A 4,794-nucleotide genomic window follows, 5' to 3' on the forward strand; every position below is an offset into this window, starting at 1 on the left:
TCTGTCTATGTCCAAAAAAACAGCAGCACCTGGTTCTGGTGTAAATCATTTGGTTATTGTTTATAATTCTTCTTGTTTATTTCCCCTGGGTCTTCTCATGACAGTTGTGTTCAGGTTGGTTTGATGACTCCGTGGACATTATAGCGACAAACATAGTGCTCTAACACTGATTAGCATCAAGGCCTTGTTAAAAACTTCTACACTAAACTTCTTGATATTTAGCAATCAGGATCTTGTGTATTGTATTGAGCCTAAGAACCATGATATGGCCTGGGGCATATTGGTCCCAGGACTACGGGACTTGATTGTAACTTTAGCCCCTATTGTTATGTGCCTACATGTATGCAATTAATTGGTGATTCCTCAACTCTATTTTAAAACAAAATGTGAGTAACATGAAAAAACTACTTAGCTATGTCACATCTATCAGGTGTAACCCCCATTCAACCTTTCCAAAAACCTAATCAACTTTCTTTATTGCCAATTTAAACTCTGATCAGATCCAGTTGCTCTGATCTTTCTAACATAATTACAACTTACTTATTCAGCAGATACAGTAGTTTCCATTCTAAGCAATTTACCTGTCCCAGTATCTGTGAGTCTTTCTAAGTATGAACAATTAAAATTGAAATATTGATTAATAACTGTCCATTTAATGTTTACTAAGCTAAAAATATATAAGGATCGTTTCAATACACTGACGCACCCATTGTTTTTTTCTGGCAAGGCAACCACATAAACTCAAGAATAAGATTACACCTACATTAAATATTCAGCTACTCCCTTGCCTTCAGGTATGCAAATAGGAATGAATTAAAATTCAATTTAGGATAGTCAGAGCAAAATGCTATTGGCTTACGTAGGGGATTTGCAATACAATTCAACAATTAAGGAATAGTACCAGGGATTGTATATAAACAGCATCGTTACCAAGGCATAAAGTATCTTTCCAAATCCTTCAGTAAGGCTCATCACCCGAAAGAGAGTTATCATGGCAGCCAAGGGAGGAAAAGGCCGTAAGTGAAATGCTACATGTATCATATACATGATATATTCTGTACCATTGAATATTGTTTCATGATGTGAGATTATTATATTTTTTACTTTGATATTTAATATAATGTGCATGCATATATGAAGTAAGGGAAGAAAGTTAAAATTAATTTTTCTATATTGTCTTATGGATTGTTATGAACTGGGATTAGAGCAATAGTGACCTCTATATAAAAAACAACAACACAATAGGAAGGTGAGCAGGCCCCAGTGCCCCAAACACTTGTGTTTCAGGGATAAGAACAATAGATGGTGTGAGCAGCAGTGAATAGAAGTAAGCGACCAAACCTGACATAACCCTCATTTAGATGGTTCTTAATTAAGTGCATTGTTTGTAACATCGCTATTATGGCCACAAGTCTTGACCCAAATGCAGGTTTTACAATCCAAACTAACAATATCATAGAAATCTATAACACTGATAGTTAATGTTTAAAGCCAAATAGAAGGATAACTCCAAAAACCTGAGTGTATATAAATAAGTATACCTCTTATTTATTAAATAACATATCAAATTATTAAAATGGAATCACACAGTTCACTCAATTATTGGATATGTTATGTAATAAATAAAAGTTATGCATTTTCTCTATATACTCTGGCTTCTGGAGTCCTCCTTCTATTTGGATTTCTTGGTTATAATGGATTATATGTGCCTACCTGAATGCCAAAGAATTATTTTCTAAAAAATTCTTCTAATTTACATGTGCATTCTTTTGGTTGTTAAATTGGTAATCTGAGAGTTCATGGTTGGTAGACTCAAAATTAAGAAGGGATTTATGTCAGTAATACAGATGCTAAAATGTGCCCTCAGCACCGCCAATTTATAGCTTCAATGCATTGCAAATAACAAACAAAGTGATGTAGTTAAATAATATCTAATTTTCACAGATTTATGCAAATCTACGTGTCCTCATAGTTTCAGGTTGAAAGCCAACACTTAACGGCATCAAGTTATTAAATGTATTATTCCTTCTTGATAACATGTTGCCTATAAGATTACAAAGAAGCTGAATACAAAAAAACCCACATGATTATTTAGAAGTTTGAATTATTTAACTGGTAAAAAATGCAAAGCACTTGTAAAAACTAGCAACTTTGCAACTATCTTTTATTAAAATTCCTCTCTGGTTCCAAGAATGGAGGGATTTTCAAGTTTATACCTTGCTGCTTAAGTTACTGGAAACCCTGCCACCTAAGTGGCCGCTTACCTAGGAATCGAGTGTATTCTGTTTGAGGGCTTCATCTCAAGCTGGCCAGTTCATTGACTCTGGACAGCTTAGGTCCCCCAGTTCTCCAATGCTGGGGGCAAAGATTCCTGTGATAGTGTAAGGGGGAGTGCTTCATTAGGACCAGAGGTGCAGCCAAGCTAGGAGATTTGAAAACGCTTTTAACATTTCTTAATTTCCATTTTTGTTGCATTAAAACAATAAAATAGTTGAACATCACCTTTAAGGTTATACATACAAATAAATAATGATTGAAAATTCTCATAGAACAGTGAACTTAACATTTTACATCTATTTTTCAGCATGTGCTCCAGCCCCACAGTGTGTACCAGACCCATGCCAAGGTATGAACAAAAATGAATGAAGAATAAGGATTTGATCAGAAAATGCAAATGTTTGTGTTTAAAAGTAGAAGTCGCATACGTACAATATACTTGCTGCAGCTCAAAAAATATATATATATTTATGTTTAGGTCTAGCTCAAATTAAAGCTTCAGGTCTGTGGAGCAAAACATGATTGTAATACTGAACACTGCAAATACTAATAGGATAAATATAGACTGGTAGAATCCAACAGGCCCATGACTATGGTGAAACAGGGGTCTCTGTTAGGTCCCCGGCTGAATCATTCCCCAACTACGCTCATATTGGCCCCTCCACAAATGATGCTTTGTAATAATGTGGGGTGTAACTTGTTTAAGTATCATCTTCACTACTTTAAGCAATTTAAATGTTTAAATATTTACCCCTTAGAAATTTTAGTTGTCTCAAAGTGCTTTAGTTCATAGAGTTAAATAAACATATTTTATTTGTGTACAATTTACCTATAAATTACACGTTAATAGAGCATAGATAAAAAGGTTATCCAGGGCTATATTTTTTTTTTCTTATGGTTCTAAGAACATACAGGCTGGGAGTGGCCTGTTCTACCAGGTACAGATTTCTGCCAGCTCAGATCACAGATTGCCCCTGTGGATGATTCTAAAGCTTCTGGTAGTAGCACTTTGACAAAGCAGCCACTTCTCTTTACTTTGTTCTCAGGGCATTATTGACAATTTTATGCTGTTTGAGAGCTGGCTCCCCGCTGCTTAACTGTAGGGATCCAGCTGTCAATTAGCATGATGTTGGCAATCATGTCAAATCAACAGAGCAAATCGGAAGAGGAAGAGCTGCTCTGTTGACATGAGGTCAAATGAAACAGGCGGTGCCAGGTGGAACAAACAGGTAGTTAACAATTTAGCAAATACCTGCCTGTTAGTTCTTAGCCCCATGAGAAAAAAATAAAATAGTCTTGATTAGCCCCTTTAAATTCAAGCTAGAGCCAAGGGAATTCTGGTGTAATCTGCACAAAAAAACTGTGTTTAATGACTTGCAAATAATTTATGATGTGCTTTAGAAACTTTTTATGACTTGCAAAACGTTAAGGATTGAGGTCTCACTGATTTATAAGGAAAGGGCCACATAGTAATCCCACTAATAGCTGTTACTTTGTCAAACATCATGAGTTACTTTGATAAATTTAGTGCATTTTATGACTGTTTATTCTAGTTTTGCACTTTGCAAGGATTAGATATTTCTTAATAAATATGCTCCATTTTCTTTTATGTTATTTTTATTAGATCCTTGTGCTGCTCCTGATCCTTGCCAAAATCAAGGAGCAGGAGGAATGGGTGGATACATTTCTCACGGAGGAGCAGGAGGAATCAGTGGACAGGTTTCACAAGGAGGAGGATTTGGAGGAGCTGGAGGATTCGGTGGACAGGTTTCACAAGGAGGAGGATATGGAGGAGCTGGAGGAGCTGGAGGAGCTGGAGGATTCGGTGGACAGGTTTCACAAGGAGGAGGATATGGAGGAGCTGGAGGAATAAGTGGACAGATTTCACAAGGAGGAGGATATGGAGGAGCTGGAGGAGCTGGAGGAATCAGTGGACAGATTTCACAAGGAGGAGGATATGGAGGAGCTGGAGGAGCTGGAGGAATCAGTGGACAGATTTCACAAGGAGGAGGATATGGAGGAGCTGGAGGAGCTGGAGGAAACAGTGGGCAGGTTTCACAAGGAGGATGCTGCAGCGGAGGAGGAAGTGTTGGAGTAAAGAAATAAATATTCTGCACCAAAAATCGTTGCTTAGCACTTCATCTTTCTACTGCTCATTTCTGCTGACTTTAAAATAATCATTATTAAATCATTATTTGCTAACTGTGCAAAAATCCCAAAATCTAAAATTCTTTTATTTGTTGTTCATACTTGTTTGTCAAATAAATTATCCGCTTAAATCAGGACTGTCTTATTTTTGTATTATGTTGAAAAGGGTTAATTGTATTATGAGATGAAAGTGATTTCCCAACCACAAGGACTATGACAACAAGCACTGCAGTTCTGTAATGCAAATGCCATTAGCTAGAAAATACAGATAGTTTATTTTCAAGTCACTCTTGACATGCCAGTGACTAGTTATTTACATAATAAAAATGAAGGGCAGGTACAGTTGAGGATGCCTTACTTAAATGTATG

The 4,794-nt window shown here is 36.5% G+C and overlaps 1 long non-coding RNA gene across 1 annotated transcript; it reads left to right on the forward strand.

Moving 5' to 3' along the window:
- Nucleotides 1–908: 908 nt before the first annotated feature.
- On the forward strand, nt 909–4,559 carry LOC142311019 (uncharacterized). The gene is made up of 3 exons (XR_012754232.1): nt 909–1,016; nt 2,585–2,626; nt 3,902–4,559. It is a non-coding gene; the product is annotated as an uncharacterized LOC142311019 (long non-coding RNA).
- Nucleotides 4,560–4,794: the final 235 nt, after the last annotated feature.

Source organism: Anomaloglossus baeobatrachus, chromosome 5 (genome assembly GCF_048569485.1).
Source record: "Anomaloglossus baeobatrachus isolate aAnoBae1 chromosome 5, aAnoBae1.hap1, whole genome shotgun sequence".
Taxonomy (NCBI): domain Eukaryota; kingdom Metazoa; phylum Chordata; class Amphibia; order Anura; family Aromobatidae; genus Anomaloglossus; species Anomaloglossus baeobatrachus.